The sequence below is a fragment of the Schistocerca gregaria genome, chromosome 2, assembly GCF_023897955.1.
Source record: "Schistocerca gregaria isolate iqSchGreg1 chromosome 2, iqSchGreg1.2, whole genome shotgun sequence".
Taxonomy (NCBI): domain Eukaryota; kingdom Metazoa; phylum Arthropoda; class Insecta; order Orthoptera; family Acrididae; genus Schistocerca; species Schistocerca gregaria.
In genome coordinates, this window is record NC_064921.1 from 898,508,687 (window position 1) to 898,532,914 (window position 24,228).

The window sequence follows — 24,228 nt, forward strand, 5'->3', positions numbered from 1 at the left end:
ATTCCCGTCTCACGTGTTCATATACAGGGTGGTCTATTGATAGTGACCGGGCCAAATATCTTGAGAAATAAGCATCAAACGAAAAAACTACAAAGAACGAAACTCGTTTAACTTGAAGGGGGAAACCAGATGGCGCTATGGTTGGCCCGCTAGACGGCGCTGCCATAGGTCAAACGGATATTAACTGCGTTTCTTTAAATGGGAACCCCATTTTCTATTACTTTTCGTGTCTTAGTTGGACCACTTTTTTCGATTTTTGATAGATGGTGCTGTAATAGTCACAAACGTATAAGTACGTGGTATCAAGTAACATTCCGCAAGTGCGGACGGTATTTGCTTCGTGATACAATACCCGTGTTAAAATAAACCGTTTACCATCTGCGGAAAAGATCGATATCGTGTTGCTGTATGGCTATTGTGATCAAAGTGCCCAACGGACGTGTGCTATATATGCTGCTCGGTATCCTGGACGACATTATCCAAGTGTCCGGAACGTTCGCCGTATAGTTACGTTATTTAAGGAAACAGGAAGTATTCAGCCACATGTAAAATGTCAACCACGACTTGCAACAAATGATGATGCCCAAATAGGTGTTTTAGCTGCTGTCGCTGCTAATCCGCACATCAGTAGCAGACAAACAGCGCGATAATCGGGAATCTCAAAAACGTCGGTGTTGAGAATGCTACATCAACATCGATTGCACCTGTACCATATTTCTATGGAACAGGAATTGCATGGCGACGACTTTTAACGTCGTGTACAGTTCTGTCACTGGGCACAAGAGAAATTACGCGACGATGACAGTATTTTTGCACACTTTCTATTCAGCGACGAACCGTCATTCACCAACAGCTGTAACTTAAACCTGCACGCAACGGAAAATCCACGATGGCTGCGACAAGTGGGACATCAGCGACCTTGGCGGGTTATTGTGTGGTGCGGCATTATGGGAGGAAGGATGATTGGCCCCCATTTTATCGATGGCGATTTAAATGGTGCAATGTATGCTGATTTCCTACGTAATGCTCTACCGATGTTACTACAAGATGTTTCACTGCATGACAGAATGGCGTTGTACTTCCAACGTGATGGATGTCCGGCACATAGCTCGCGTGCGGTTGAAACGGTATTGAATAGCATATTCCATGACAGATGAATTGGTCATCGAAGCACCATATCATGGCCCGCACGTTCACCGGATCTGACGTCCCCGGATTTCTTTCTGTGGGGAACGTTGAAGGATATTTGCAGTCGTGATCCACTGACAACGCCTGACAAAATGCGTCAGCGCGGTGTCAATGCATGTGCAAACATTACGGAAGGCGAACTACTTGCTGTTGAGAGAAATGTCGTTACACATATTGCCAAATGGATTGAGGATGACGGACATCATTTTGAGCATTTCTTGCTTTAATGTGGTATTTACAGGTAATCAGAAATGATAATAATTCACAAAGGTACATGTATCGCATTGGAACAACCGAAATAAAATGTTCAAACGTACCTAAGTTCTGTATTTAAATTTAAATGACATACCTGTTACCAAAATTGTGAGCCAAAGCGAAAAAATTGGTCCAACTAAAACATTCATATTTCTTTACGTACTACACGAAAACGTAATAAAAAATTGTGGTTCCTTTTTAAAAAATCGCAATTGATATCCGCTTGACCTATTGCAGCGCCATCTAGCGGGCCAACCATAGCGCCATCTGGTTTCCTCCTTCAAGCTAGACAAGTTTCGTTCTTTGTAGGTTTTTCGTTTGACGCTTATTCGTGAGATATTTGACCTGGTCACTGTCAATGGACCACTGTGTATATTTCTCCGGAACTCAGAGTGATATTCACACTCGTCGTTTTCCACCAATCGTTTCTTTATGTTAATCTTTCGTTGTGGTTTTTCGCTACAGTCCTGCTACATTTTCCACTCACTTTCAACATAAAACCAATGAGCAGGTGGCATGATGAAATGTGTTTCGGCTGGAACAACAGCCGTTGCGCTACTGTGAACCTCATCCACCCCACACACATCGAGTCTGTCCGACGGGAGCCTCATTCACACAGCGGCGTAAAGCCGTTGGCTCGAGCGCCCGTTGGCGGTCACTCACACGCCGGACTACCGTGTCGGAGCCCTCAGGGCGAACGTGTGGCCTAACAATCCTGCCGGCAGGTTAGCGCGGTGGCGCGGACGTCCGTACTAAGCCGGCAGCCACTGTTCCGCCTCCAGTGGCACGACCGCCACGCCTCCCCCCACCGCGCTCCCCACTGTGTCATTACACTAATGGGGCGGCCGCCGCTGTCTAGGCCCGCCGCCTCCCCGGGGCCCCCGATCCCGTCCGCAACACCTTTGAGCCAACGTCCGCGCACGTATTTTTCCTTTATTTTTTGTGCCCCTGTTAAGGAAACGCCCCCGCGGAAGGCGAGCCGACACCAGCCCATCTCCACACCCACCCCTTTCTCCCTCCCCTATTCGCGCTAAGACTTCATTCTTAAACTGCACTCTTCCTCCTCGCCCCTTGTGAAGGGAGTGAAAGAAGCCAGGTTCGAGTCGAGTGTGAAAACGAGACGGAGAGACTAGAAAGCCGGAAAGTAAGGGAGGGAAAAAAATGGAAGGGAAGTGCGCTTTCTCGCAGCTGCTCCTGTCGAATATCTACAGAATATCTCGACGAAATGAATAACTCCTCTGAGAGCGTGCACACTTAATACGGAGGTTTTCTCGTCCGAATGAAACGGCAACACTCGGAGAAAAATTTCCTCTGAATGGCACCAATAAAGAGTACGGAAATTTCTGTTCCGGGAGATTGTCCTGGTTTAATGGTAGCATTCACAGCTCCTTTCATGATTTCCCAGAGAAGAGTAGATACACGTCTATCAAAATGTTTATCATTCTGTAGAGAGGTTATTTCCGGACTAAATAAGAAAAGTATACAACATTCACATGTGATGGGTAATTTTCTTTCTTCAGATGACAGGATCATATAGTATTCTGTGCATTTACTTTCGACATACCGGAAAACCCCATTGTCACTCAGTCAAAGTTTTACTCGAGTTACAACGTTTCTCATTTTTATTTCACTATATCACGTTTTTCATTTACTTATTTTCTTATCTAACTGTTACCGTGACTGGTTCTGCTCCTATACTTAATTTTCTCTTATTTGTTCCTTTCTTAATTACCAGTCTCTGGTTATAAGCTCCATCAGCAGGGGCATAACGTCAACATGGCAGCAGAGCTGAGTAGAACAAGCATGAACACTTAAGAATAAGGCTGTAGCCGCGGAAGTCTTAATAAAGGAGAAAAACACATGTAAAATATTATGTTTAAAATTATGCGTATCATATGTATTCCAATATCAAATGTAAATTTTTACGATATGACTCATTTCAGGTGCTGGTAGTTGCGTTAGCATCCCGTATCGGAATTGCACATCAGAATATTGGTATGTAGATCCGATAGAGACACAACGAATAGCTGACGCCACCGCATACATATGTATATGATCTAGCTACATAGAATCTAGTCATACTGTAAAAAATGTGCAAGTTGAGACTGTAAATAAACGATAGACGAATTTCTTAAAATATCAATAGGGTTACTGAATTCTCTCGCGACGTAAATGTCGACTGCGATGAAAAAATTAAGTATTGCTGCTGAATTGTCATCTGAAGGAAAGAATACAAATTCTCCTAGTAAAATATTGGAGGAGCACCTGGATTAGACCGTCTTAAGATCAGTGTTACAAATAAACTACGACAATTTATTTTCTTTTGAAGTGATTTTATATGGAACTTTTGTTTTGTGACCATCACTCTTCTCACTGGTTTGATGTGGCACGCCACGAATTCCTCTTCTATGTTAACTTCTTCATATGAGAGTAGCACTTGCAACCTACTTTCTCAATTATTTGCTGGATGTATTCCAATCTCTGTCCTCCTCTATAGCTTTTTCTCTCTACAGCTCTCTCTAATACCACGGAAGTCATTCCCTTATGTTTTAACAGATGTCCTGTCATCCTGCCCCTTCTCATTATCAGTGTCTTTCACATATCCTCTACCCTTCGATTTTGCGCAGAACCTCCCCATTCCTTTTCTTATCAGTCCATCTAATATTCAATATTTTTCTGTAGGACTACTTTTCAATAGCGTCGACTCTGTTCTGTTCCGGTTTTGCCACCGTCCACGTTTCACTACCATATATATAAACGTACATCCTCAGAAATTTCTTTCTTAAATTGCCTATGTTTGTACTAGTAGACGTCTTTTGCCCCAGGACCACCTTTTTCCGCTTTTTTGGTCTTCCTTGCTTCGTCCGTTATTGGTTATTTTGCGGCCAAGATAGCAGAATCCTTTAACTTCATCTTCTTCGTGACCATCGATCCTGATGTTAAGTTCCTCGCTTTTCCCATTTCTACTACTCATCATCACTTTCTAAATCTGTAAAGCGTACTCATCAGACTGTTCATTCCATTTGACAGATCATTTAATTCTCCTTCACTTTCACTCAGGGTAGCAATGCCATCAGGGAATCGTATCATTGATATCCTTTCTCCTTGAATTTTAATTCCATTCCTGAACCTTTCTTTTATTACGATCATTGGTTCTTCGACGTACAGATTGAACAGTATGGATGAAAGACTACATCCCTGTTTTCAACCCTTTTTGATCCGTGCACTTCGTTCTCGGTCGTCCACTCTTATTATTCTCTCTTGGTTCTCTTACGTGTTGTATATTACCCGTCTTTCCCTATAGCTTACCCCCACTCTTCTCAGAATTTCAAACATATCACACCATTTTACTGCGACAACATAAACAATAAAAGCTGTCCTCACCTGTCATAGAAATTGTCAAGATATCGTTTCTCAACTACGTCCATTTCACTGATTACTATGTGCCGTTTCCTTCTTTCGCGAATATACTTCAAGATGTCGTAAAGGAGCTGAGTAAAGCAAGTTCATAAAAATTTTTATTGACGTCATGACTAAAATTATGTACATACACTCAAGCCATTGAAAAGAAACTGTACAAATTGAGTTGAAATGCTAGGACTAGGTGTTGGTCGTACCTTATTAAGGCCAGTAAATGACAGCAAAAGAATAAAATCGACCTTAAGTGCTTTTACAGAACTGAACTGAATTGTATAAAGTAAGTTTTGAATGAACGGGAAATTAAAAGTAATAATTAATGTGTTGTACCGTCTTTGAGATATGACAGAGAGACATTGACGTTCAGCGTTTCCTGTTTCATAAGCGAGAGTCTTAATGTTGGGAATTACTAGTCAGTTCGTTTCCCTTAGTGGGTGTACTAGAGTAAACAGACAAACCTCTAGCAAGCCATCTAACAGCCAGTGACTGTGAAAAATCGAATCATTAAGACTACGACCCGTCATTATGCGTAAGTTATATCTTGGTGCTCTGTAGCGTACAGTGCTGCTATGTAATGTGATTAAAAACCTTTTCCAGGAAGCTCTGTGCGTTTGTAGAATGGAAGTAACCCAGGTAAACCGTGAGACGCTGCTATATGTAAGTTCATGGATTCATCGTGTTAGTAACCACAGTGTGAAGCACTATGGAGTCAGAGCAGCATTCTGCGTGCTCAGGCTGTATACGTGTGAATCAGTGATTACGGTCCTGTGTGCTTCTAGTCAGCGATTTAAGGTTGTTGCTTGACCTGTAGTGAAAAACAGTTCATCGTTCGTAACGCCAGTTTGAGGGGGAAAGGATGTCTTTGTAAATGTAAGAGCCCACATGGACATCGAACTTCTGATGTAAGAGTACAGACGAATGTGAACGCGTCTGAGAGGAGTCTACCAAAGTGATACTATTAATAAAGGAACTAGTAGTAATTAGCAAATAATAAGCTACTCTCGAGCACACTGTCTTGCGAGTATTTAGGGGAAGTTTGGTCTACGAAATATCGGACTTCGGTTAGTGAACGCTCTTCGTATTGATAATAAAAAGCGTATCAACTTGAACAGCTGCCGCTTGCTGGACGTCGAAGACGCAGTTAGTTTTCAGTAAAGAAGCCGTATTTCATGTAAGCGGTAAAGTTATGGAGCATTACGTACACGTATGGGGATTTTAGAATTCCTAGGAAATGGAAGATATTCATCTAAAGTGAATGTGTTTGGCGCCACTATATTTTAAGTGACTAAAAGGGGCCGGTCTTGAAATGCTACAGATCCGGTTTTTCCACATCTACCGTAGGTCACTAACGATTCCTTACTGATTCAGAAGAAAACACCGCGACACCAGTGCACTAACATAAAACATCGCAGTGACGCCCTGTGCCAAAGGTAATCGCGACCCATGGAACCCCGAGACAAACCATCCTAAATCTTCAATAATGTCAAAACGCAACATTATCCTACTTTAGATAGTGACATAGGCGAGCTCAATAACAAGATAGCGGCAGTGGGGTTTTATACAACAGCAGAAATCGTACAAGAAATGAGTGACGAATTATTAAAGTCACGTCATTCTTTCTGAACACACCTTCATCCCATTACCAAATACCAAGTTCACTGTTCTATATTAGTTAACGAAAGTTGATTTTTTGTTGCTAGGTTGGGTCGTTTCAGAGTTATGAAGGTCAACTTGTTTTGTGGGATGCTATAGTTCGCTATTTATTTCCTGATGGCGGCTATCGAGACGAATCCAATGATGCGTAACAGTAAAGTCTTTGAAGTTCACCGAAGGTCACAAAGGTGGAATTAACGTCCATTGACTGAGGGTGCTCGAAGGGATGACCATTGGTATACAGTGCTGAAATCATCTTATCACGGACTGAGTGCTATTCCTCATCCCATCGGTACTTATCGCAGAACATGCTCTTACAATTCTCTGTCGCATATCTTCAAGTGTAGTTGGAACGTCTTTGTAACCAATGTCTTTTACGAATCCCCACAAGAAAAAAGCCAGAGGCGTCAAGTCTGACGAAGGAGCCGGCCACGACACATCTCCTACGTGTCCAATCCAGTGATTGAGAGCTGTCTCTGCAACTCATTTTTATCCATCAGCAAAAAATGTACGGGCCACTCATCGTGTTGATACCTCATTCTGTTCCTTGTTCCTAAAGGTATTTCTTCCAATAACAGACGTAATGTTTCTTGCAGGAATGTGGGGCACTTCCTATCATTAAGATTTCCTTCTATGATATAAGAACCTATAATTCTGTTCTCCAGAATCCAACACCATACATTCACCGACCATGGTTTTTGGTGTGCAACTTGCCGCAGCCATAATGCGTCTTTAGTTGCCCACTAAAGCATATTATGCGAATTAACATTTCCATGGTTTGTGAACGTAGCATTGTCAGTAAATAAAATGAAATTAATAAATATGTCACCTCCTCTGAATCTGAAGTTGACCCCACCGGCGTAATTCAATGCGACGCGTACCATCCATACCAGTTAATTCTTAGTGGAGACTGATATGGTAAGGATGACATTTGTGGCGATGCAGAACACGAAAAACACTGCCCTGGCTCGTGCAAGATTCCCTTGCGATTTGACGTGATTGAACACAAGAATCTCGAACCACAGTGGCTAGAGTACCAATTTCCGTTTCCTCGTTAGCAAATTTCCTTTGCCGGATGTGTATCCGGTGCTTTAAAGATCCACTTGTTCCTAATTTATCAAACACCTATTTAAATGTAAGACGTGCAGGGTGAGTACGTTGAGGATATCTTCCAACCTATAAGTCTCTAGCTTTCACTGAATTTCGTTTGAATTCTCTGTAAATGAGAAGCATATGGACTTGTTCTTCGAAGGAATACATCTTTTCCATCCGCTTGATTCGACGATATTAGTCCTACCGTTCTATTAGTGTTGTATTGCGAAACCATCGAATTGTGTTCACATGTTAAGGGCATGTTGGATGGATACGCCGTATTCGTCGAATATTTACTATTTGCGCAATATGCGAGAGAGAGAATTGTCATACCATGTGCTTCGATAAGAGCCGAAGTGATAAGAAATACCACTCAGTCCATGATAAGAAAATTGCAGCACTGCATTGATTACAATGGTCTTCACTTCGAACACCTTCTGTGAATGGACGTTCATGCCACCTTTTTGACCTTCGTTGACCTTCAACGACCTTATTCTACACATCATTGGATTCGTCTCGATAGCCACTATCAGAAAATAAGTACCAAACTACATGATACCATTAAAAAAACAAAGTTGAGTTTCATATCTCTGACGTGACCCATCCCAGCAAAAACAAAAACAAAAAAAACACGTCATGATATTTCCCCCATTGTCGGATGCAACATTTGCCCCAAAAATTTTTCAGCAACTATCACAGTTACGGAGTTATTCCAGGTGGCAATAGTTAGTGACTATATATATATATATATATATATATATATATATATATATATATATATTATAACTCCTCCCATACTTCTGGATCGTTTTCAAGCAAATTTGGCACACAAACAGAAAACTTGATAAGTATCCTCTAACTCAAATAAGATGGGAAATAATACAGGCAAAAACGTATTTTTTTCTGTCCTGTCCTGCATGACAAGCGTTTTGGTTCAGAACAGTATTGGACTTCCATATTGACTTGCTTTGCAGAGCAGCCTGCACACCAGGGACAAGAAATGATTTTTCTTTTGCTCCGAACGTATAGACTGAACTGAAAAACAGGTATGTGTGTTGGAGAACGATTGGCCAGCTTTACCGATGTGGTTTGAATGTTTATCTATGTATGAAGTGTTTTCAAGCCTCTGACAACTGGACTGCCCTCCATGGCAGTTGTGTTGCGGGTCTAGTATCAGACTGCTTTATCTATGTGGTTTCCAGGGTCTACATGTGCAGATGGAAAATGGTAAAGGTAGAATAAAATGAATAGAGATGCAGATGGACAGGGAGAGGGAGCCAGAGGGTACAGATAGTGAGGGTTGGGGGAGGACAGGATGGATTATGAGGGGGGCCTAGAGGAGATGGACAGAGTTAGGGAATGAATGGAGGGACAGTAAAGGGCATAATGGGCATGACTTGGAAAGGAGAAGGGAATGGACTAGAAGAATGAGGAGGAGATTGTTATAGGGAGGAGAAAGGGGGTGATGGAGTGGGGGAAGAAAGGATGGGGACAGGAAGGATAAGGTGTGATGCAGGAGAGAAGTGGAAGGTACAATGGAGTAACAGTATGTTGGAAAACGACGAGAAGGGAGGAGTTGAAGAGAGAGAGAAGAAGAGAAGGAAAAATGGACAGTGGTCAGAGAGAGGAGGTTGATGAGACGGACAAAGAAAGTGGGGAGGAGTAGCTGTAGAAGCAGAGAGTGGGTAGAAGGAGACACACAGGCAGAGTTGGGTAGATGAGGTGGACAGGAAGATGGAGGGAAATAACTAAGTTCCCTTACAGGGGCTGTAGTGGGGACCAGGAAGGTCAAGTTTAGCAATTAATGTCCAGAAACGTCTTTCCCTTCCTACATCCACATAACTCAACCGACATTCAAATGTCCTGCATTTGTAGCGGAACTGATAAGAGCACTGCTGTTGTGTTTGTAGTTTCTCTTCATACTGCACTACCATACACTGGTGGTCATTCAGTACAGTTCAGAATGGAAGTGGCAAGTTGTACGTACATTTCTATTCTAGTGTGTTACTGTTAGCCATTTACGGATTCAGTCGATGATGTGAGTGCTGCTCGACAGTTGTATGCGGAGCGTTTTCCACACCGGCAGTCACCTTCAACCTTCCTCTTTGTTAAGGTTTACCGGTGGGCCTTATTCTTCACCACCAGGGTCGAATGTCATGTTCCACCGTGACGCCGCGTACCCGATTTTGAAGACGCTTTGTATATATCTACATCTACATGGATACTCTGCTAATCACACTTAAGTACCTGGAAGATGATTCATCCCTTTCACACCGGTTCTCTGTTATTCCACTCAGGATCAGCGCGCTGAGGAAACGAACACCTGTCTCTTTCCGTGCGAGCTCTGATTTCCGTTATTTTATGATGATGATCGTTTCTCCCTATGTAGGTCGACCTTAATAAAATATTTTCGTATTCAGAGGAGAAAGTTGGTGATTAAAATTTCATGAGGTGGTACAACGGAAAATACCATTGTTTTAATGATCTTAATGTTCCCCAGTTCTGTATCATATTCGTGACACTCTCTCCCCTATTTCTCGATAGTGTTAAACGAGCTACTCTTTTTTCAACTTCTACGATGCACTCCGTTAAACCCATCTGGCAAGAATCCCAGAACGCGCATCAGTACTCCAACAGAGGACGGACAAATGCTGTGTAGGGAGTCTCTTTAATGGGCCTGTTGCATCTTCTAAGTGTTCTACAAATAAAACGCAGTCTTCTTATCACTTTCCCCACAGTATTTTCTGTGTGCTCATTCCAGTTTAAGTTGTTTGTACCTTTAATTCCTAGATATTTAGTTGAATTTACGGCCTTTAGATGCGATTGATTTATCGTGTTATTATTTGGTGTCTTTTGCCAATTTTTGCAACATTAAGATATATTATCTAAATCGTTTTGCAGTTGGGTTTGATCTTCTGATGACACCACTAGACGATAAACGACAGCATCATCTGCAAAGAACCTAAGATGTCTCCTGTCATTTATGTAGATAAGGAACATCAGAGGGCCTATAACACTGCCTTGGGGACAGCCAGAAAATCACTTTAGGTTTGCTGAACGACTTTCCGTCAATTACTACGAATTGTGGCCTCTCTGATGGGAAGTCGCAGTTCCAGGCACATAAGTGAGATTATGCTGAACAAGCATGTAATGTGATTACAGCCGTTTGTGAGGTACGGTGTCAAATACCTTTTGGTAATCTGGAAATACGTGGTCAGTTTGAAATCTCTTGTCGATAGCACTCTACACTTCATGTGAGTAAAGAGTTAGTTGTGTTTTACAAGAATAATGTTTCTCAAATCTGTGATGACTCTTCGAGGTAATTCATAATGATCGAACACAATCTATCTTCCAAAATCCTGCTGCATATCGACGTTAATGATATGGCAGGTACTTTAGTGGATTCCTCCCATTGCCTTTCTTGAATATTGATTTTACCTGTGCAACGTTCCAATCTTTGGATACGGATTTTCTGTCGAGCGAACGGTTGTATATGATTGTTGAATATGGAGCTATTGCATCCGCATACTCGGAGAGGACCCTAATAGGTATACAATCTGGATCGGAAGACTTGCTTCTGTTAAGTGATTTAAGTTGCTTCACTACTCTGAGGATATCTACTTCCAACTCATGTCGGTATCTGTTCTTGATTCGAATTCTGTAATATTTACTGCGTCTTCTTTGGGAAGGAGTTTAGAAAGGGTTTGTTTAGTGACTCTGTTTTAGCTTCACTGTCATCGCTAGTGTTTACATTGCTGTCGTGCAAAGAAAGCAGTGATAGTGTCTTGCGCTAGCATACTTCAAATGCGACTAGAATCTCTTTGCATTTTCTGCCGGTTTCGAGACAAAGTTTCATTGTGTAAACTGTTATAAGCATCTCTGATTGAAGTCTGAGCTAAATTTCAAGCTTGTATAAAAGATCGCCATTCTTGGGGATTTTGCGTTGGTTTAAATTTCTCATGCACTTTTCGCTATTTCTGCAACAGCGTTCTATCCTGTTTGGTGTAATTTTGAGGATCGTCTCCACCTTTTTTCATTTATTTGGTGTAAATTTCTCAATTGCTGTCGGTATTATTCGTCTGAATTCAAGCCAAATCTGGTCTACATTTACATTGTTACTTTGGGAGTCTCAGGAAGGCGTCAAGAGAATTTTTATCCGTCTCTTTCATTTTTTTAATAGATAGATTTTTCGTTTATTGTTGGTGGAGTTGAGTGCTACCGTATTGAATCTCACTACAACAATCCTGTGATCTTCAGTCCCTGTTTCCGTTTTGATTCTTGTTATTTGCTCAGAATGTTTTGTTGCTAAGAGGTCAAGTGAGTTCTCATAACCGTTTACAATTCGAGTGGGCTCATGAAGTAATTGCTCGAAATAATTCACAGAGAGTGCGTGTAGCACAATTTCGGATAATGTTTTTCGCATGCCTCCAGATTTAAACATGTATTTTGTCCAACATGTCGAGGATAAATTAAAGTCAACACCAAGTACATTGTATAAGTTGGGTATTTGTTTAATATTGGACTTGAAACGCCCCCTTTGAAAAATTTATACACGACTGTGCTTAAACTGAAACACAATATTTTGGCGCTACGCAATCTGACTTCCAAAAATCCCTACGAAAGAATGGCCCTGACTAACATTAACCTATACGTTTCACAAATCACTTACCTCACAAAAATCTTCGTTACTCAAGCTAATGCAATACAGCGAGCGCCACTACTGCCAGCTAAATAAAAGATTCAAACTACTGAAGGCACTAACTACTGATAGGCATAGTTAGCAAATGAAAGATTTTAATAGAGAACAAACAATGTATTTACCTCACTAGTCATAATATATATAGCAGTTCATGACACCAATTCTTACAAATTTCAAAACTCCGCCATCTCACCCCCCACGTCCACCACTGCTGGCGGCTCACCTCCAACTGCGCAACGCTACGCGCTGTTAGCATCCAGCTGCCGCTGCCCAACACTACAATGGCAGACAACAATGCAAACCAGCCACAGACTGCACACGGCACAGCCAGTGATTTTTATACAGAGCGCTACGTGGCGGCGGCGTTACCAATAAAAAAACCTAAACAGCCTACTTACAGACTCAAGTTTTCTTTGAACCTTTCAGCAACATATCATCTGATTTTCGTGGTCGGGAAAGAATCCAAAAATTATTTAATTTCGGTTGCCAAGAATGGCCTCTACCCATAGTTATTCACATCAAGTATCTGTTTCAATTTCGCTACAACCTAAACTACTTTAACAGCACCAACCACACCACCGCCGACTGCATTTGGTCTATCCTTCCTGCTTACCGTTAGTTCCTTCTCTTATCTCCCGCTTTAAGCACCTTTCAGGCCTATAACGACTTGAGAATCAGTGCATTTTATTAGCGCTTGGAGTTTTGTACTTTCCCTTTAGAGCTACGAAAATTTACTACTCTTATACCGATGGTTCCTGTATATACGTTCTTTCACATTTTCGACCTGCACGTTTTGAGACTTGCGCCGTTTTTGTGATTCCCCAAGACCCTCCAGCCTAAAAAGACCGCCCAGTCCACGCCACACAGCCCCCGATACCCGTGTAGTCTCCTCCTGCGTGCAATGGTCTCCCGATTTACTTTGCGGGACGCGAATCCCCACCACCCCATGGCGCAAGTCGTTGAATTTACGTCGTACACGGTTGCAGAACCGCCTGAGCCTCTGACTTAGATCCTCCCCTCGGCTCTGTACCAGAGGTCCGCAATAGGATCAGTCGACTTTGCTGCAAATGGTGAGCTGTGCTTTCATCTCGCAAGCTCGACTGACAGTCTTTACCGCTTAACATAGCCACTCAAAACCACAGAGAATATCTTCCGATCCAAAGCGACACACATCATTAAACCAGATGTGAGCCTCCACCAGCAGCTGACTGGCTGTAGTCCGTCTAGTGGAAGAGTGCTCAGCGACAAGCACCGAAAACATAGACTGAATGTGGATCAGAAAATCATCTGGCGTGTTCTGCATGAGCAGCAGCTACACCCGTACGATCTCCGAAAGCTACATACAAAGCAACCACACGATTTTGAGTATGTATTTAAGTGAAATTTGGACGATAAGCAGTTCAGACAAGAGGAAAAAACAAACTTTTGAAATGTAGTGTTACAGAATAAATCTGAAAATTAAGTGGGTAGATGGAGTAACTAATGAGGAATTAAGAACTGAATTGGATAAAAAGAAATTAATGACGCAAATTGTCGAAAAGAAGGGCTCGGTTCACTAGAAACGTTCTGGGTATCGAAGGAATCGACAGTTTGGTAATTGAGGGAAATGTGGGTCGTAAAACTTGTAGAGAGTGACCAAGGGATGAATACAACAAGCAAGGCATAACAGCTGTCAAAACTACTTCTCCAATTACGTCACAATTTCCTCCGGAATAGTAAATCTAGAACTCCAGTAGATCCACACACTTTCAAAGTGCAACTGGTCAGCATCGGAGCTACCCATTTTCCCGGACATAAATTTTCAATCGTGAAGGGAAATACGCCGTGATCCCTGTCAGTAGGCGATTGGTGTAGACGTTGAGAGGTGCAGAGGGAAATTGATATCACGCACATACCTGTACAGGAGATGGCAGCTGAATGATTCAATGGCTCTGTGACAGGTGCAGGTCGCTGGGGAAATTGCAGCGTCGCTTGGTCCACTGAACTGCACAGAGATCGATAGGCACTTTCTGTGACATATGAATATGAAAATAGTTTGCATGTTTGTGATTTTTGTGTGAACTGCCTTCGGGTGTGGTTAACTTAATCAGGAGAACAGCATTAAGCACCGATACCAGTTACTGTTGTTGCTGTTTGTCCTTTACTCAACAGTTATTTTCTACTCTCCTTTTTTAAATTTAAAGGAATCAAGATTTTATTCATGAGAGATACGAAGTTGTGGTTGTTAAAATCAGTGTTATTGATAACATCAGAATAATTTTAAAAACTCTTACATATGCTATAAAATTAAAAATTAGGACTACGTAAAGGAAAGTATACTGTTACAAAATAAAGAGCAGCTATGATGATTTGTCCGAGCAACCGAATCTCGTTACGCACTGAATGCCAACAGCATAGCTACAGTTTAAGTAGCTGACACAGACTGAAATTATAACAGATATACGATTACTTTAAAAAGTAGTTTTCGTGGCTTGTAATCTGTTCATTTAATATATTTGCATTTTTCTCGATAGTTGTCGCAATCTAAAACCGGTCAAATAGGTCCAGTTTCCTATTCTTATCCTTTTGCACAAAAATTGCACAATAAAATTTAATTCACCGTCGAACTAGCAAAATGTGGTAATTTGCAATTCCTTGATTTAAATATCGTAAAGTGTAATGGTAGGCATGCCTTCAGCGAGTACAAGAAGCCGACAACAACGAATATTTCGATACACCAAAATTTTTCTGTCTAGAACAGCGTCGTTATAATTAAACTTCCGATACTTCAGCGGGCCCCCGTGAAAACGAGTGACCGTATGACAATGAATCATTGTGGAAACATTTGTGAGATCATGTCTAAGAAGAAAAGCGAAGAAACCATTGAGAGGAGCACATTAAAATTTCCACATGAGAGAGAAACAATTATTAATAGCGTACCATGTTTAAGTTCCAGGGTATAAACGTTGCTCAATATGACGACCATCTCCATTCACGACAGCCTGGAAGTGTAGTAGGAAATGTAGAAAGCCATTCAACAGCCAAGATCACATACAATACTTTTTTATTCTTTACTTAAGGCAAACGGTTCCAACAGACTTTACTTTATCTTAAAGTCTTAAAATCTTTATTTTACGCTTAACTCACGCACAAGAAATCAAGAGAATAAACCCAGCTCATTTTTATCCGCTTGACATCTTGAGCGTGAGGTTCAACGTAAAAGGAACCTGTTACACAACAAAAGAATTGAAAACCTGAAGATGACATCAAAGTCTGTATAAATTGTACAGTTAAAACAGATCGCCCTTCAGTTCTCTCAAAATAAGAAAAATCAAGCAGTACAAATAGCTTCACTGCTGCCCGAAGCATCTCAGGTGGGATGTTGGCTACCTCCTTCACAATGCTCATCTTCAATCTCCAACGGTTGTTAGTGCCCCGTTTACAAACCCCTGTGCTTCAGGTAAATCCGCAACCGTAAGTCACAGGGTTCAAATCTGGTGATCTTGATGGCCACACAGTTTGGAACGATCTGCCAATGATTCGGTTCTCTCTAAAAGTGTTACGAAGTTAACCTAGTAACCTGACGTGTAACGTGAGGTGGAGCTCCCTCGTGAATCAAAACAGTTGATCCAATACGGATCAACACCCAATGACTTTCCTGATTAGACATATACAGTAATGACAGTGATACAAGACTGTTAATGTTGAAGGCCAAGTTAATGACGTAGCTTCGCTCTAAATGATGATTATTTATGTTGACAGAATGTGAGCGTGGTACATGCGTGACGGTACAGCGGAACACTTTCACATGATTATTCGGGAATGCGTAGAACGAGTGTGCCGGTCTTAGCACGCCAGACATGAACCCGCTGAAGTTTTTGTGTGGAATTATTTAAAGTTTTGATGTAATCTAAACCCGTTGGTAGTATCGATGACCTTCGTGAAAGGAACGTGGATCGTTGCCATTGGCTGTGTAGGACGCCTAGATTTTATAAAGTATTTTGGAATCGATGAGAAGACGTGTGGCAACCTGCCCTCTCATGAACGGTGGCCATACGGAACAGTTGTTGTAATGTCTTTGTCTAAGCTGCATGTTTGCAGTTTTCATCCTCGGGGGCTATGTTGTAACACGTTTGTGTACCTAGTCGTAATACGCCGTATAGTATAGGGGAAATTATTAGTTTCGGGACATACGTTTATTGAGTTTATCTGCTTGTTTCATTGTCCTTTACTAGTCTCTTCCATTTATTGCTACGATAATGTAACAGTCTCTGGAAGGCAGCTAAACAGATATCATGTAAACATAGTGAGTAAATTAGTAGGTAAGAAACACTGCAGAAAGGTAAATGGGAGTACCACGTAGAATGTAAAGAAAATCGCAATCTGAATTTTGGCAAAATATCTCAGATAACAGAGAACATTTAAAAACCGTTTAAAATTGAAGCTGCAATCAAAACGTTCGAAATTAAGAAATAAGTTAAAACATGAGGTTGATAAACGTGATAAAGCTGGTATCTACAAATCTCAGTGTAACAAATTGTTCAATAAGGGACTAAACTGCTGAGTTCATCGGTCCCTAGACTTTCCCACTACTTAAACTAACTTATGCTAAGAACAACACACACTCCCATGCCCGGGTGGAGGAGGGGGGGGGGGGTGGGGGGGCTCAAAGCTCCGGCGGGAGTGGCTGCGCAGTCCGTGGCATGCAGCCTCAAACCGCGCCGCCATTCCTCGCGGCTCAGTGTAACAGCTGCAATGTGAAGTACGTGGGCGTACTGAAAAGTAATGCCTCCAAATCTCTTATTCTGTTTTCAATCTCGGTTGAAGTACGAGTATTTTTCAAATGAACATGTCGTTTTCAGATGCCTTTTTCAGACAGACCCCCTGAGGGCGAAACACACTTATTAACTAGGAGTATCGCGATCTTTACGTGACAGAACCTCGTAACGAGAAACTTGTCCAAGAGCTAACTAAACAAATATATAAGGAACATTAAGACCAGTGACAGAGATTCAGGTTGTGATAGTTATTAACTGATGAAATGAGGTGAATGATTGTGTAGATTCCAATGATTGAGGAGATAAGGACAGCCATTAATGTTGAACGTGAGAGAGTAACTGTTGTTATGTCTTGAAAGTAACCGTAAGCATGAATACGCAGATGGTTACAGGTGTGTCCAATAACATTGAGATTACATAACTTTTAGATGTTTTATAATATACGTAGTAATACACATAGGGCTTTCAGTTACGTCTGTAGTAAATCTACCCATGACTATAGATGTAAAACTATTTTCTAAAACGGGAAAACTAGACACATACTGAAGTAGCGACAAACCAAAGAGCACCAACAGAATTCCGAAGAGAACAAACTGTTAAATTTGATCAGTTTCAGTCTTGTGTTTTGTTAATTAGCTACTATCATTAGAACTGATTCATAATGAACTATAATTAATATTTAATTTTATTACTGCTAAACTAGGTTGTGCGAACCATCCTGATTTGAAAATCTACAAGATGAGAAGTAATAAACGACACCATTTTATAGACGTTCATCAATGTACTGAATGTATTGTTCGACGTGGTTTAAACACACAAGAATGCTGATTATCAGAAATCAATAGATGAAGTATCATTGACTTGTATTAACATCTGTTCACCAGCGAAAAATGCTACTATCGGACTACAAAAAAGCGAATATGCTCCTGCTTAAAAGACGGAAAAGTGGGGTACCAGCTCCCTTATTCTACCTTCCTCAGCACCTTTAAAAATACCTCCAAAATTTTTGGCATGCGAACGTAGTCGCGCTCATCTCCCACTCTCACTAGTTCCATTCCACTAAATCACCCACACCCACTGGACCATCGCTTTAACTCGCTCATACTCATCCACTCCCACTTGCCCTCTCTCTCACCCATTCGTTCAGTCCAACGCATTGCCTTAATCTCTTTGTACGTTATTGGCATCTTCACGTGCCACAGTCTCTCTCTGTCTCTCTTCGTCATTGTGTCCTAATACTACTGTCTCCTATGACTGTCATCGTCTCCCTCAGGCTCTCTCTTGCTACTGTTATCTCATTCATTCATTCCTTCCTACTGCTGCTGACTATTCCCACTGTCATTATCTTTCTCTTTCTCGTTGTTATTGTTATAGAGTTTGTCTCTTGTTATCAGTGACTGTCACTCACTCCTACATTCTCCTTCAGTTTATTTCTCCTCCACTGGGACTGTCTCCTTCATTCCTTTCTTAGGTTCGATTCCTGGTTGTCTTGAGGATTTTCTCCGCCCGGGGACTGGGTGTTTGTGTTGTCCTCATGATTTCATCATCATTGATGAATGTGGTGAGGTTGGACTGAGTAAAGATTGGGAATCTGTACGGACGCTGATAACCGCGCAGTTGGGCGCCCCACAAATCAATCATCATCATCATCCCTTTCTTGGTCACTGTTCTATAGCTTTTATCTACGTTCCACTGCCACTGTTCCTCTTCTTCTCTCCCAGTGTCACTATTTTCGTCGCTCTTACTATATGACAAACACTATCTATTACCTTCTGGTATTCGCTTTTCTTCTCTCTCTTTCCCTCGACCACTTTTCGTTCTCCCTCAGCATAAAAGAGTGTGAAAATGTTTATATGCCAAAATTTTGGTAACTTTTTTAGAGGTGCTGAGGAAGGCAAATGAGACAGGTAGTATCCCAGATTTCAGCCAGAGTCCTTTAAAAAATATCATATTCGCCTTTTTGTGCTCCGAGACAAACATTTTTCCGTTGATTCCCTTCTATTCATCTGTATGAAAAGAAATTTAAACGTCAATAACATTTTGATACCTCACCTATGTAAAAGTGAAATAATGCAAAATTAATTTCAAATCTGAATGTGCTTCAGTACTATAACACTGGGTTCCCAGAACCATTCTAATGATAACGAAACGCAGAACTATTCTAATGATAACGAAAATATTTTACACCATATTTCTCCGTGCAACGTCACTTTGTAAAACATGTTTCCGAGTCACATCGGTGAGTATTTTGCTTGTACAATTAGGGTAACTTTGATCCTCTATAATCAAAAACGGATAAAGATATCTATGTCGCAGCTGGTGATATCAAGAGAAGTTACATGGTTGTTTGACATCGGGATCTTAGGAATATATTATAAAAGTTACAGCCATTTACCATCCACAGCAGTCTTAGAATCGGGGGATCGGGTTTGGTACCCAAAAACCAGATTTTTGGTACGCTTCTCGAGATTTTTGAAAACGAGGAGATGGCACCCCTACATAAATGCCTAGAGGTATACCCATATTTAGATATCTGCTGTTGACTGCGATAAAATGGTGAAAAACGCTGTTTTCAGGTTTTATCAGGAACCGGCCTTGAACTAAATGGTACCTCCATAAGCACCTGAAGCATCATAATAGGCCACATGTAATGCAAAAGGAAAAATTGTGCTCAACTTTCATAATCTGGAGGAAGTATGTAATGTTCAAACTTTGAACCGGTACTGTAGGATAATTACACTAAGACGATCCTGCCGCTGTGTTGCAAATGGACCCTAGCCCAAAGGCTATCCAAACCAATGGACCCAACCTTCCTATCATCAGGCGAAGCCGAAGTGTGAACCTTGGTAAAATTCCGTTGGCATGCATGGCGGTTTGGAACGTATTAGTAGCTCATTCTGTCGCACACGTACCAATAACGGCTTATCACTATTGCCTTTTAGGAGTAATGTGTTTCTGAGCCCACCCGGTTAGCCGCGCGGTCTTACGCACGGCTTTCCGGGTTGGGAAGGAGCGCCTGGTCCTTGGTACGACTGCGCCCGGTGGACGTGTGTCGGGGTCCGTAGAGCTGGCCAGTCTGTGGATGGTTTTTAGGCGGTTTTCCACCTGCCTCGGTGATTGCGGGCTGGTTCCCCTTATTCCGCCTCAGCTTCACTATGTCGGCGATTGCTGCGCAAACAAGTTCTCCACGTACGCGCACACCACCATTACTCTACCACGCAAACATAGGGGTTACACTCGTCTGGTGTAAGACGTTCAGTCAGGGAGGGGGGTGTCCACCGGGGGCCGAACAGCACCATAACCCCGAAAGAGAGGTTCGGTGTGGGGCGGCGGAGGGCTGAAGTGGACGGCGGTAGTCGTCGTCAGGTTGTGAACCACTGCTGCGGCGGCGGGGACGGAGCCTCTCTGTCGTTTCTATCGCCCCGGTTAACATACAATGCAATACAATGTGTTGCTGTGAGGATAGCGCGAAATATGATTTAAGTAGGGATGTGGTAGTGTAATTGATAATAACAGAGGACTAATGGAGAAAGGACCAACTGTTACAGTTTTATGGGTGAGTACGCATCAGTTGCAGTGATGCTACTTAAACTAACTCGCAACGAAATTGACGCCTTTGTATTGTATCCTCTTTAATGGCATGAGACTTCCTTCCACAGGATCTGTTAAAAGGCATTAGATCCCAGCGAGTCATGATAGGGAGACAGGAACCATGAAGTCAATACATACTTTTTGTCAATGATCTCCCAGAAACTCACCCTAACTAGCGCTGTACCATTATTGGGGACCAAAGAGGGCTATTTTTCAGATCGGAATGAAGGCGTAATGGTAGTCGGCCTCAAACATTATTTCAGATGGGAAGATTAATGATAGTAGAGCAATATTAGCGGCAGACAGCGCGAAATCAGGTGTCACATATTTGTAGAGGAATACCATGGTTACTTCGGAAAATTTAGTTGAGAAACGTGTTATCAATCTTCTCTATGAATCTGTTGTTTATTCAACAACGTTGACATGATATTTGAAGTGCAAAGGCATCCCTCGGACAGAACGAGACCGTAATTATAAGGAGGATATATCATTTAGACACTTGGCACCCAGGACAGTGCTGTGCATTCCTCTATACAGCTACATCTACATCCATACTCCGCAAGCCACCTGACGGTATGCGGAGGAGGGTACCTTGAGTACCTCTATCGGTTCTCCCTTCTATTCCAGTCTCGTATCGTTCGTGCAAAGAAGGATTGTCGATATGCCTCTGTGTGGGCTCTAATCTCTCTGATTTTATCCTCATGGTCTCTTCGCGAGATATACGTAGGAGGGAGCAATGTACTGCTCGACTCCTCGGTGGAGGTACGTTCTCGAAACTTCAACAAAAGCCCGTACCGAGCTACTGAGCATCTGTCCTGCAGAACCTTCCACTGGAGTTTATCTATCATCTCCGTAATGCTTTCGCGATTACTAAATGATCCTGTAACGAAGCACGCTGCTCTCCGTTGGATCTTCTCTATCTCTTCAATCAACCCTATCTGGTACGGATCCCACACTGCTGAGCAGTATTCAAGCAGTGGGAGAGCAAGCGTGCTGTAACCTATTTTCTTTGTTTTCGTATAGCATTTCCTTAGTGCAAATTCGCGTAGTCGTCTGTCTTCTGTTTTTGTTTTGAACAGCCAGTGTCGATTGGTCACAGTCAGTGTGCTCCCTGCCGCCGTTGGATAAGCAGCTGCAGCAGCAAGTCGTATAACCCTAGCCTACTTGTTTGTTAGATAGTTTAATTAATTTCTTTGCGTGTTTTTGGGTACTTGCATTGTTTAATTCATATATTTCGGGCGTATTATAGTATTTGACAGTTGTAGCATCGCGCTATAGTGTTTACTTCGAAGATTCTTATTTAAATTGCGTGCGAGTTTCGTATAGGAGGTGCAATTTCGAGTTTTAGTTACTGTAATCGTAAATTCAGCAGATTGTAGCGCAGTCGTTAGGCATTTGTACAGGTTAGTTGATACATTCTTTGCGTGTTCCGCTTGCGTTATCTAGGCACGGACTCGTGTTTCGGTAACTGTTGTTAAACATCGATTAGAATGGACAGGGACTGCGATTGCTGTGTTCGGATGAGGGCTGACATGGCATCCCTTCGCTCACAGCTGCAAACGGCGCTGACTTCGGTCGCGCAGCTTGAGGCTGTTGCCAATGGGCACCACTGTGGGGAGCCGGATTCGGGTATCACGGGGATGTTAACCTCGTCCCGTCTGTCCCCAGATCGGTCTGCCGCTGTGGTTGCCCCGGTTGCTGCCCGCAGTGGGGCTGAGCCCTCGCCTGTGGTTGATTGGGAGGTCGTTCCAAGGCGTGGCAGGCAGCGAAAGGCGTCCCCGGAGGCTGATCAGAAAGCCTCCCCGGCGCGTCTGACAAACAGGTTTCAGGCACTGTCTCTGGATGAGCCAGATGCAGCTGCCTGCCCTGTTTCAGAGGATCATTCTCAGCCTTCAAGGTCCGGGCAATCGCAGAGGGTGGGCTTACTGGTAGTTGGGAGCTCCAATGTTAGGCGCGTAATGGGGCCCCTTAGGGATACGGCGGCTAAGGAGGGGAAGAAATCCAGTGTGCACTCCGTGTGCATTCCGGGAGGAGTCATTCCTGATGTGGAAAGGGTCCTTCCGGATGCCATGAAGAGCACAGGGTGCAGCCAGCTGCAGGTGGTGGCACATGTCGGCACTAATGACGTGTGTCGCTTTGGATCTGAGGAAATTCTCTCTGGATTCCAGCGGCTATCTGATTTGGTGAAGGCTGCCTGTCTTGCTTACGAGATGAAGGCAGAGCTCACCATCTGCAGCATCGTTGACAGAACCGACTGCGGACCTTTAGTGCAGAGCCGGGTGGAGGGTCTGAATCAGAGGCTCAGACGGTTTTGCGACCGTATTGGCTGCAGATTCCTTGACTTGCGCCATAGGGTGGTGGGGTTTCGGGTTCCGCTGAATAGGTCAGGAGTTCACTACACTCAGCTGGCGGCTACACGGGTAGCGGAGGCTGTGTGGCGTGGACTGGGCGGTTTTTTAGGTTAGAAGGCCTCGGGAAAGTGCGGGATGGGCTGCAATTTCAAAGGGTGCTTGGCACTTACAGGACGTGCTTGGATCAAGGAACAGTCGGAATTATAGTTGTAAATTGTTGTAGTTGCGCTGGAAAAGTCCCTGAGCTTCAAGCGCTAATATAAAGCACAGAAGCTAATATCGCTATAGGTACAGAAAGCTGGCTAAAGCCTGAAATAAGTTCTGCAGAAATTTTTACGAAGTCTCAGACGGTGTTCAGGAAAGATAGATTAGGCAGAATTGGTGGTGGAGTGTTTGTGTCTGTCAGTAGTGGTTTATCTTGTAGTGAAGTCGAAGTAGATACTCCGTGCGAATTGGTGTGGGTGGAGGTTATATTTAACAGCCGAATTAAGTTAATAATTGGCTCCTTCTACCGACCCCCAGACTCCGATGATACAGTTGCGGAACAGTTCAGAGAAAGTTTGAGTCTCGTAACAAATAAATACCCCACTCATACGGTTATAGTTGGTGGGGACTTCAACCTACCCTCGGTATGTTGGCAAAAATACTTGTTCAAAACCGGTGGTAGGCAGAAAACGTCTTCCGAGATTGTCCTAAATGCATTCTCCGAAAATTATTTCGAGCAGTTAGTCCACGAACCCACGCGAATTGTAAATGGTTGCGAAAACACACTTGACCTCTTGGCCACAAACAATCCAGAGCTGATAGAGAGCATCATGACTGATACAGGGATTAGTGATCACAAGGTCATTGTAGCTAGGCTCAATACCATTTCTTCCAAACCCATCAGAAACTAACGCAAAATAATTTTATTTAAAAAAGCGGATAAAGTGCCACTAGAAGCCTTCCTAAAAGACAATTTCCATTCCTTCCGAACTGACTATGCGAATGTAGACGAGATGTGGCTCAAATTCAAAGATATAGTAGCAGCAGCAATTGAGAGATTCATACCTCATAAATTGGTAAGAGATGGAACGGATCCCCCGTGGTACACAAAAAAGGTCCGAACGCTGTTGCAGAGGCAACGGAAAAAGCATGCGAAGTTCAGAAGAACGCGAAATCCCGAAGATGGGCTAAAATTTACAGACGCGCGAAATTTGGCACGTACTTCGATGCGAGATGCCTT